At 32.4% G+C, this 12,894-nt stretch overlaps 1 pseudogene; it reads right to left on the reverse strand.

The window, feature by feature from the left end:
* Positions 1–1,299: 1,299 nt before the first annotated feature.
* LOC120124974 lies at positions 1,300–5,744 on the reverse strand (annotated as a pseudogene).
* Between the last annotated feature and the right edge of the window lie 7,150 nt (positions 5,745–12,894).

Genomic DNA, 12,894 nt, shown 5'->3' on the forward strand with positions numbered 1-12,894 from the left:
AGTTAGTTATCATACCAATAACAAATATACGATTGTTTCAAGCACAATTCATGAATCATACCAGACATCATTACCTTCTCGAGCCTTGTAGAAACTATAATCATCTCGCAGAAACTATAATCATCTCGCCTAAAACTGAAGAAGAAGAAGAGTCAAACAGTCTATCAAACATGTTGAGTCAGTTGATTTAACGTGTTATATCATCATTTTGTTACTAAACTGATGGTTGTTAACGACGAGTGATCAGTTTGTAACAAATGATAACATTAGTGACCAATTTGTTACTTTTGAAATTTTGGTGGGAAAAGCTAAAACTTACTCAAACAATAGCCTCCGTGGAAGCCGGTGGACGTGAATTGCAGAGCTACCCCGTACAACCAAATGCGCTAGACATACACAGTCGGCCACCCGATTCCTCTCCCTAGGCACATATCTAAACTCCATTCTCCCAAACCGATTACCCACCCTCCGAATATGGTGAATTAAGGTCATAGTTACAGTCCTAAAACTATCATTGATCGCATCAATAGCGTGTTTGTTGTCCGACTCCACACACAAAATCCAGGCCTAACCTTCGAGCAAGAGATAATCCTTCATAGATTCCCTGAAGTTCGGCTTTAAGCAGCGAACAATGCCCAACTCTTTTGGAGAACCCTGAGATCCAGTTCCCCGTATGATCCCGAATCACACGTGGCAACTCCGCCACCCGATTCTTAAAACAATTTAAGTCAAGACAATTTAATTTTCCAACGTTTAATCTTAACCTATAGAAAAATATATTCAAATTTTGAGAATAAATTTTTATTTCTTGATCTTAATTAATTCTGTAGTTATTTAGTAAAAGCAGTAAAGAAACAATAAATTTTTAAAGTTAATTTAATTATTGAGCAAAAAAGAATTACTAACAGTAAGGATAATAATGATATTGTCCCTAGCATGCATGGAATTAATTTCATAATGTATAATGAAAGGGGTGGCTCCATTTGGAAAGTATCATAATTAATACTAAACTAAAAGTTCACTTTCTTCATCACTGTTTTTAAATAATGCGTTCGTTCAGTAGATGTTAATACATATCAATGGACAATTTTTAAAAATGTTCCTGATCAACTGAAAGCAAAAGAAAAGGAAAGCACACATTGACAACCCTAACTGCATTCACTGTATTCCATCACTTTTTTCCACATTTACATTAAGTCCCCAAAGGTGTTATAATCAATGGACACCTTGTTGGTTGAAAATTAACAAAAAAAAAAAAGGTTGGCTAACAATGAAATTAATTCATCCATTATCCCCCAACAATTATTACTGAAGAGAAAAAAATTATATAAATTAAAACAAGAAGAAAGAAATAAATATGTGAAAATGTACCCTTATCTTTAAGGGCATTTAACATTTCTTCCTGGTCCTCCATAGTAAAAGTAATTGCCCACACTCTATTGATTCCTCCTTGAATATCATAGCAGTTGGGGTGATCCGCAAGCACCCGAAGATTCGACAACGGGATTAAGTTGTTGTCCCAATCGACGTGCATGTTCCGGAAATACGAGGCTTTTCCGAAGCCTTCTCCGGCGAAATGACCGCTCCCATTTCGGTCGAGGTGTGGAAACCCCCCGCCCTCGAATTCACAACTTCCCCACCGAATTGAACCATGCTCGCATGATCCCGTAGGCGAGTAAATAAGAAGGCTGGCCAGTATCCTACTAGGACACCTGACCCGAATTCCAGCCACCAATTCCCATGCTTTGGATCCTAAAACAATTCAAGTGGTCATAAACAAACATGTTGAGTTAATTGGTACGTAAAAAAGTAGAAAGAAATTATGAAAAAGGAAGTTTCATGGTGAAAATCAAATGATTCTCTTGTGCACAAAGTGGAAAGAATGGAATCTTAAAAGCTAAAAAAGCTAGGGGAATTACAGGCATTTTCTTGGCAGTGCACCATTTATGTAGTGCATGAATAGGTCTACCCATTAGTAAAGTTCTATTAGAAGGAAAGCACAACACCGTTTTCGGAGTCCACAGATAAAATCTCGATGTTATATTCTTCTTTTGTATTATATGAACGAGGGATGGTTATGGGTCATATTAGGTTGAATGTTTGGTACATCTAAATCCGATCAGAAAATTAAATTCATCCATCAACATGTTACTCGACCTTGATTTAGGACTCCCCACGATTCAAAATTCGATTAATTTTTAAGGTCAAAACTTGTACCAAACCCGACACAAATAAACAAATTATTAAGTAAAATAAAGACCTAATTGAAAAAAAAAATATAGAACGATGTAATTGCAGTTATCTCTAAATATATAAAAAATTATTATTTATTATATTAAGTCGGATTGGACTTTTTTTACTCTAAACTTAACCTAACAAGATATTAACATTAAAAGAAAATTCATCATATAAGAATTCGACAAATTCAGAAAAATGATTGTCCCTAAAAGAACCCGATGGGCAGTCATATTACCTTCCAAATCAAGAGGCTAATATCAAATTGTCCGCTATTGTATGATGATGTTGGGAGATGGCAGCTCCAATTGCTATCCTATTATTCGTTTGTACAAACCCTGAGCATAGTAAATTATAGCACCCCGTCGCTTGGTATGCGTCCGTCTGTCCAAAATATATCAAAATCAGAATACAAACTCAAAAAATTATATTAAAAATTAAGGGAATACGAAATTATAAATTTCAAAACATATAAAACTAAATAACCAATAAAACTAAAAAAAATCAAAGATATGATTCCACGCTCTCGACCCATCTCTAAATATAATATTCTTTAAGACAAAACTAATTAAAGTAAACTTACGGTCCAATAAGTAAAGATTCTGGGATAGTTGTCCCCATATAGCTCCGGGCTGATCTGCATTTAACATCGACCGAGGTTACAATTAATACAAAATTAAACCCTAAAAAGAAGGTAAATGGGAATGGAAAATGCCTGCCAGCCAGCTTCAATGGTGTTGAGATCGTCGCCGAATGAACCAGAGATGACCCAGATTTGTGATAAGCTAAATTCATATTGATTTGAGACACGAGGTGTCCACACATTTATGCTTGCTTTTGCTCCATAATATTGTTCTCCGCTCACATATCCAACTGCATGCTGTTATCCCATAAATTATATGTCACACTTCATATTCATATTCGAATATAAAATATATTTCACGTTTGAATTATATTTTTCAAATTATAAGTAGGCAATTTTACTGTTGTGTTAAGGGCATACGCAAGATTTTATGTTAAGGGATAAATTTGAATTTATAATTTTTAGGGGACAAATTTAAACTTATAAAATTTAATAATCAAAAATAAATTTTCAAAAAATATATATAAATAAAATTTATAATATATAGTAATTTTAAATTTTTAGTCCGCCCGTCTAGACTATCCCGGGCTGTGTTGAAACATAGAGTTAAAAGTACTAAAACAATGAAGCTTATTTATTGAACAAAAGTTTCCATTCCTTGATATTAGGGATGGGCACGGGACGGACGGGCTGGGTTTCTGGCCACCCCGAACTGACCTAAAAACATATATGTAAAACTTAATCCCGTCCCATCTTGAGGAATTTTAATTTTTTTTCTGCCCTAAATCAGTCCCGATTTTTAGACTAAAATCCCGACTCTGACTCGATCTAAATATATTAATATTTTAAAAAATTAAAATAATATATTTATAAGTATTTATTAAACTGTTAAATAATATATTTTATAATATTTTTATATTTTAATAATTAAATAATATTTTTAACATATAAAAAATTCTTAAAATATTAATTATAATATATATATAATAACCTGATTGGGTCGGGTCAATGATTTTTCAACTTAAACCCTGTCCCGTCTTGAGACCCAAAAATTCAAAAGAAAAAACAATCCTTATCTGGTCGGATCTGAAGTTCAGATATTTTTACCATCCCTAACAAGTACAAATTTAATCTTGTTGTGCTATTTTTAATGTAATTTCCAAATCGCATTAAATTTATTAAGAACAAATATTAAAAAAAAATCATAAAGCAAGTTTTTGGTATCTTCTCTTCTATATCTTTAGGAAAACGCTACACGGTATCTAATATTTAAAAAGAATTAATACATTTTTATATCCAATTCAATAAATATAATATAGTAAACATATAAATAATAAAATATAAGCATTGTTAATCGAAAACTCTTTCTTTGATAAGGTTGTCATCTTTAATCATACATAGAAAGGGAGACAATTGGCATGCCTAGTTTTGCTGTTCACTTTAGCTACTTTATTCATTTGAATTTAGATACCTAAATATTAGTACTAAAAATAAAGTGAAAATTAAAAAAAAGGAAAAATAAGTTTAATAAATTAGTTGAGTTCAAAGTATTATTTAGTTAGATTTGATTAAAAAAATTCAAAGATGATATTGACTAAAAAATTGGCAATCTTGATTTGAATTAGAAAAATTTTGAACTAAAAATATTTTTAAAATTAATTCGATTGAAGCTCAAAATCGAAGTTACTGCCGAGTTCAACTCATTAAAAATTTAATTTGATCTCAAATTCGAATCAAATTCACTCGGATTAAGTATTGATCAAACTTTAACTTGATCAAATTCGAGCTCTTTCATCTCATTTACATCCCTGACACGTGGAACTAATTTCCAGGGATTAGAAGTAATTTTTGAAGGAGAAACCTACCTCATGGCCATTGCTAGTGGAGTCTCTTCGAACACGTCTTCTTGGTCCTTTTCTTCCAAATCTTCTAACAGAGCTAGCCCTCAACATGTCTGCTTCCGCCGTTCTGATCGGAATTGTCCCCTCAGGACATGATTCACCCGACATGCTCCACAGTTGAAAATCGTCAGCTCCCATTCCATTCCCGTTAACCCCGCTGGGTCTCTCCGGTGGATCCTGAGAGAGAAAAGGAAAAACACAATTAAAGCTGTTCAATCCGATAATTTGTTTTTGTTTTTAATGAACGGTAATGGTAATAAAATTCACTAATAATAATTTTACCAATGGTTTTTTTCCTTTTAATCGAGGATGATCAAACGCCGGCTGATGATGCAATAGAACACAATCTATGATATCACCATCTGGACTCTGCACCGCCGTTTTCGAAATGCGTTGGTGAAAAAAAAACAGAGATTGGAAGTCAAAGTTTTAATGAAAGCTTTAAATTGCCTGAATTGTCTTGACCGCCGGCTTGTTGATCTCGTCGAGACGTTTCCTCATCATTTTCAACTTCTGCGACTCTTCTCCCGGCCGGAAAGTTTGATTTTTTGGATCGAGAATACCATTTTCCGACGAACGAACGGGACAAAACGAAGAAGAAACAACAAGGAAGAAAACAAAAAAGGGAATGATTGGCGAAATCTTACGACAACAAGAACAAGAACAGGAAGAAGCCATGTCTGGTGTCGGTTGTTTTTCTCTTTTCACATTTCCGTTGTCGTCTTCTTCGACCAAAACAACACCATTGATTGTTCCTAGTTTTTCCATTAAGAAACGAAGCTCCCACCGAATAATCCATCCTCAAACTCTCTTGACTTCCTCAATCTCTCACCATTTTCCAAAGCTTGAAGGGTGGAAAAAAACTTAAACAAAAACAAAATATTTAATACTAAAATAAAAACTTCTTTTGGGTGATTAGAAAATGGAAAACGCAGAAATGGGTTGAGTTTTATTAAAGTTTCGGGCATGTGGGTGGGGCGATATAAATACAAAGTAGTGATGAAATCATGCTTAGGGTTAATTATTTCCTTCTTCTTCTTTTTTTTTTTTTGGGGGGGGGGGGGAAGAGAGAAGAAGAAGGGCTGTGTTTCCGGTCTCCGATACAAGGACTGCAAAATTTAGCTTTTGTGTTCATTAAATGATGAGAGATTATATGGTATTCTTTACTTTGGTTTGTGAGGACAGATAGGAATTTACACTTGATTCTGCCTCTGGGTCTGGGTTTCCAAAGTTCTTTGCTTTAACTACTACTTTTTCATTTCCTAGATGTTCTTTGTGTCAGCTGCTTAGTTTTTTTTTGAGATTAAATATGCATTTGATACTGAATTAGGTGCTTTCTTTCAATTCGGTACTCAAAATAGTTTTTATTCTTATATTAATATTTGAATTAAGTACCTTCTATTAAAATGGTATTTAAAGATTTTGTTCTTAAATTGACATCTAAACTTTAATTTCATTTATTTTTTTAATACTTTTATTAATAGTGTTAAATTTAAAATTAAGATAAAACAATAAAAGAAAGAGCAAAATGTTATGATTTTACACCTCGAAAAGGTAAAAAAAAATTCTCATGGTAAATGAAAAACATATTGAAGATTCGAATAAAAATAAACAGGCAAAAGTGTTTGAATAATGTAATGGAAAAAAAATTGCACATAGTGCAGTCGAATAATTATTTGCTTAAGTAGATTGATTGCTACAGTGACCACCATAGGTCTCCAGGAGTATATGACGACCTCCATACCTCCATAAATCTCCAGAAGCACACGGTGACCTATGAATCACTTGGTGACCTATGGAGCTGCAATAAGAGGGAAGAGAGAAGAGAGAAGAGTTGCTGCAACAGATGAGATTTTGTCGCAATGAGCATTTGACGACCTATGGATCATTTGGCGACCAATGAGGTCACTGTATCAAATACCTCAGTTCAAGAAATAATTTGGATAGAGTCTTATATGGGGAATTTTTTTTCCAACACCCTACATAAACGAGGACGCCAAAATAAACATATGAATAAATAGAGTAGTAAAGTAGACGAAAGTAATAAACCTAGATAATTATCTTTTAATTCTTATTTTTATTTTGAATATTTTATTATTTTTATAGTTTTTAAAAATTGAAGAAAAAAATAAACGAAGATATCATCATTGACGTGCAACACATTTATTTTTCTATTCCATTAAGTTAATATCGTTACTAAAATTATTAACATAACAGATAAAATGAAACTTCGAGTGCAACTTGAGAGCAAAATTTTTTCAAACATCAACTTAGGAAAAACGTCGACTTAAGAGAAAATGGTTAATTCAAATATTAATTTAAAAGCGAAAATTCTTTAAAAGAAAAAACGAATCGTTATTACTCTTAAAATTTTCAGATTCGAACATCAACGCTCACAATATGATGAGACAATACGATGATGTGCATTGGCAATGGCATGCACGCGCACTTGGCTATTGTGCATGTCTTGGCTTTGGGTATGATGCAGACCAGAGGTTGATGTATATGGCTGCCTAGGAGAACCATTGCACACTAATTATTTTAAGAAAGTGTTAAATTTAATTTAATTTATTAATGGAAATAGAAAAAAATAAGAAAATTTGCATATTCAATTTTTTTAAAATAGGATATTAAAATTTTAGACCCCAATTTTTAATTTATAAATCCACCACTGATGCAGACATCCATGCCAATTGCATTCGCATGCTTTTTTGTTTGGTTTCATTACAATCGCCTCCATCTCCATGCATGCCTCCTTCGTGTTTCTAATTTAGGGGTTCAACTATGATTTGCAATTGGTTTTTGGATTATTCTTTTCCCTTCTTTCAACCTAACAAGGTAACATTTCAAATCTGACTCTACGTGTGATGGGAAGTAATTATTTCATTGAAGAAATTAAACATTTATTTTATTTGATCATATATAGTAATCATATTAATTTTTCAATTTTCATAATTTTTCCCGAAGCAATACTTAATAAGATTAATCTTAATTAGTTAAAAAAGAAAGAAAGAAAACAACCGGAAATAACGGAGGTAGATCGAGAGATTTAACTAATGATGTGATTGTCAAAGCACTTAGTCTAACATTTAAACCACGCTTATAATCATAGAATTAATTTTTCATCCAACTTTTGAAACCAATGTTAATTGCTAACATTATTTTATAGATTAATTAATTGTAATTAAATTACATTCTTTCTTTTTGTCCGGTGGGTTGTTGAATACTTAGCCGTAAATGAAAATTAGCTGACCCTATTCTCATATGTAATGAGATAAAAGGGAGGTAGGGTAATAGGCTGCCCCCAACGCGAGGTTGATAACAGTTTCCGTGAAAGACCCCCGTTATAAATTACCCTCAGTGAAACTCGATCCCACGACCATAAGGTTAAGAGCCGTAAATGAAATATAGTTAATTAGATGGCTAGTAAAGGCACCTAGGAGGGCTTGCCTGCCCTTTGGGCCAGCGTTCCCTTATCTATTTCTCTTTATAGGGTATCTGGCAATGATGCCTCCCACTTCCCATATCATATTCGCTTTCCTTTTTTTTCAAAAAGGAAAAAAAATCATATTTATATTTTCATTTCTACAAATATAAACCCCTTCCTTGACTCACCCACTGTTGTAACAAGTTAAAATGGTATTTTAATATCACCCACTCTCAATTAAAACAAGACCTATCTGAGAAAATAAATTTATTACCATAAAAAAACAATATTAAGATAATTAACAAATTATTTTTTCCCTGAAAATATAATTAATTAGGAAAAAGAAGAAAAAGAAAAAAAAACTGCTTCATAGTCAGACATGACAGAAATCTTGTGTTGTTTCCACAATGGCTGTGTTACGCGGTAATGTGCTTAAACTGAATTAGTGATCTTTCAAGAAAAGGGAAGCATAGCATGTGTTTATTCTTTTTCTTTATTATATATATATATATATATATATGTTTTTAAAAGGTCCTTTTAAAGTTAGATCAATTCATATGAATATATATTCGACATTTTCGAGGGAGAAGAGGCAGGTGTTGATGTTCTTCTTCTATATAAATATATCCATGTGATGTAACATTGGCCGCTAAAATTCAGTGTTTTCCTTTTTATCATCAGAAGGAAGAAGAAAAGCTGAACCCAAGAGATCAACGTAATAAACCTGAGTTATTTAATATATTAATGATGATTTTTACCACAAACGATTTAAATAAATATGTTTAATTAAAATCTAGAGCATGAGAAAGGAAAGTATTTGAGTAAGGTCCACACAACGAAATGGACATTTCAGAGGTGGGTGCCAAAGGTCACCTTTTTTTGACATTTTCAGTGCGTTTGTATTTGCATTGACTCTAGGTTAAATGATGCATGACGTGTAATGTAAGGTCACTTCAAAAACAAAATTATTATTATTTTGCTAATATGTTCCATCTTCAATCCTTCCATTCTCATTATATTTACAATCGGTCCTTAGCTGTTGCATTTCGTATTGAGATGGTGCTTTGGTCGGCAGGCCAATGCCCATTCAAAACATGTTGTCGATCATAATTAGTTCATGTTCCCTTGATGAATCCTCCTGCCTCAAAGCTGAGATCCAATTGGCCTATGACCTTTTTTCTTTTCATTTTTTGCTGTGCTTTTAGAAACCAGAAGACCATTGAACCTTCACCTCAATGGTTAAATTTTGTGACCCGAATTTCGTTTGAACTCTACAATATTATACTTTTATTGTTAGACATTGATTAAAAATAATTTTTTTTTGAAAAGATTTATTATTAAACAAATTTCTTTTGCAATCAATTAATTATCTTAATAAATAGATATTATAGATTAGGGTTAGAAGTTAAGTCGATCTACGAAAACCTGAAAATTATCTTGTATTCCTTTTTTTATTATAATTAAAAAAAATCTTCTTTGTTTGTAATTTTTTATTAGGATTTTCTACGTAAAATCTTAGTATCTCAATTTTCTTTCTCTTACATTACGATCGTTTCTACTTGTTGTTATCATCGTATGGCATCATAAATTGGTATTAGAACGTATAAGGTTTCATTTGATCACAATAATAATGTCCCTAAATTATGAAAATGTATTATTATATCATAACTGATACATGCACCACACACCACAACTCTAAAGAAGATAGGCTAATTCTTCCACTTGGCCCAATCACACAAGGATGGGTCAAACTTCTTAAAGACAAACTTTAGACGATTGTGTAAGCCTTCATCAACGAGAGCTTACACGCCCACATGGAGACTGAAGATTTCAATGAAAGAAATCTACATCTTCCACTGTTTACATCAACTTGGATCATCACAACAAAAGTTGAAACTGTTTCCGGCCCAAATTGCAAGAATCACAAAAAGAACCCTGAAATTATGTTCAAGCCCCTTATATGAGATCCATCTTGTAAAATTACCTATTGCTTAATTTATAAAGCATAAGATAATTTCCTCTTTTAGGATTTGAGTTATTTAGACAATTATAAGAGTTTTTATTTTATCATATTAGGATAAGGATAAAGGGGTAATTGTTTGTAATGATAAAGCTCTAATAGCTTATCATAAGCCCATAACTGCCTATCACCTTGCTTATCACAAGCTTGACTGCTTATCACCTTGCTTATCAAGCCTAGTTGCATATTATCTTCCAAAACACTCATCATGACCGTCCATCTCATCATACAAACTAAGAGACTTTATCAAGCTTTCAAACTCCTTGTTTTTATCATCATTGTTGGATCAAACACTACATTAAGGGCTCACATTGGTGCCACCCATTCCATCTAGATTAGGATAAATTTTATTTGTTATTTTATTCTTATTATATTACTTAGTCATGTTACAACAAGGTCTCCTCTAAACATATATAAAGGATGCTCATCCCACCATTGTAGTCACATCTTTTATTGAATATAATACATTGAGAGTTTGTTTTTGCAAGTGTTGATTCTTGTGCCTTCGAAGCTTCTTTCCATTAAGTTCTTTTCAAGTTCTTTGTGAGAGAGATATTCACACTCTAGTTTGCCTCTTCATTGCGATTAAGAGGGCTGGTTAGAGTTTATTATCGAGTTTGCCTAGTCAATTGCGATTAGGATGGTTCGTAGGAAACTCATCCATCGTTTATCATCACCACCATCATCTTCTACATCAATTACACGCCCAACATCTCCATTATATCAAGTTTGCGTTAACCCCATACCTATCGGGGAGAAATTTCAATTTCAGTTTTTCCATCGATTGTTTATCCTTTTTCAATTCCATTTGCATTTTCAAATTCCTTATTTAATTACCTTTCTAACACCTATCTACTTGTCTCATTCCGTGTCAGTATCAATTTTGTCAAAAACCTTAATTTGACTCAGTTATTCTTATCTTATTACATCCATTGTCTTTATTTATCTTTATCTTTATAATACCCTTGTTTTCTCTTGTCTTAATAATATGTTTGTCTCATTTTATAGCAATAAAACATCTTCCTCTCTCGCCGCCCACATCATCATCTTTCCCTCTAGTTCTTTTATTGAGTCTAAAGCATTCTAGGTTTGATTCTTCAACAAGAGTAACATCCATCAATCTGCTACCGTTTCTTTATCAACAACACTAGATTCACATTGTGATAGGTAGAGATGTAGAAAGTTTTAGCACATATAGATTTAGACAATGCCCTCCTAGAGTTATATAAGATGACTTTGATAATATTGATGCTTGAAGAAAAAACAACAAAAGGATTAAAAGGTCTGATCACAATTATATATGTATATGTCGAATGAAATTCTATAGGCCATACTCGATACATGACTCATGTTTATCATTGGGTACCGACACTCTAGTCGCTCTTATTGCACTTTCCTTCAAAACCCCTTGAATTGGAGGTACGACTTATACGGTCTCGGTACACTGACGTTCCCTGAGTACATGATTTCGTTATTACATAATCTAACTTACTTATCGTACCGCTTGTCGGTACATGCTGGATTGAAGATATTTGGACGTATTACACTTAGTATGGTTACTTCAGTAGTAACTCCCTCCTATGAGTGTTTTAGGCTATCTTCATCATTTATGTCCCTCATAGACTAAGTTTCATTATTACTGATCATCCTTAGCTTTTACGGGGCTTAAAAAGGTCAAATCTAACTGTCCAAAATGAGTAGTATCGATACTCTACTTACAATATTGATACCCTAGGGTCAAGTATCGATACCCCTATGAGTATTCGTACCAAAAATGACTTCTGTTGTTGGAAATTTGGCCCAATATCGATATTGTATACCCTGAGTATCGATATTTTAGGGGCATTATCGATACTCTATCGATACTACAGTTGGAAATCTCCAAAGTTACTTTAATTTCGTTCAAAATCTATATAAAATAATACTTTTACCATTAAACGTTGATTAAGAATAGAAAGCCTAATTTGAGTTGTTTTTTAATACAAATTTTCTTTATAATCATGTAATTATTCTTATAAATAGATATTAAAGATTATGGTTAGGAGTTAAGTTAAGCAACAAAAAGCTATGAAATGTTTTTTTTCTCTTTAACTTAAGTACAAATTTTCTTCCTCTTCCTATGATAATTTTTATTATGATTTTCTATGTAAAATCTTAATATTTTATCTTTTTCTTTTTTAATTTAAAGTAAAGTACATAAATGGTCTCATGGCTATATGTATTGATTTATTAAGTCTTCCAACTAATAAAAGTTACAAAATGATCTTCCGACTATAGGGAGTTGCTTTGTTGAGTCTCTTGACTATTAAAAGTTATAAAATGGTCATCAATTATTTATTATATTCCAAACTCTCTTTTTTCGTTAAAATTTTGACGATTGTCTGAGCTATACATTAACCTAATGAATGAGATATGATAAAATTTGATCTCATAATCCCAAACGACTATCATATCTCAGTTAGCATGTTAATATCCAACTCATATGACCATTAATTTTTTGACGAAAAATAACTAATTTAGAATATAATAAACAATCGAATGACTATTTTATAATTTTTTGAGTCGATCATGTAATTTGCCCTTTAATTCATGATCTTTACCGCTCGTTGTTGCTATCGTATAGTATAACAAAATTGTCAATTTATATTTTTTTCTATCCCAATTATAGCATATACTCTCCTTTTCTTTTCAACCAAATTATTTTTAGGGAAAAAGGAAACCCCCTGAC

Source organism: Hibiscus syriacus, unplaced genomic scaffold, assembly GCF_006381635.1.
Source record: "Hibiscus syriacus cultivar Baekdansim isolate YM2019G1 unplaced genomic scaffold, ASM638163v2 tig00110429_pilon, whole genome shotgun sequence".
NCBI lineage: Eukaryota > Viridiplantae > Streptophyta > Magnoliopsida > Malvales > Malvaceae > Hibiscus > Hibiscus syriacus.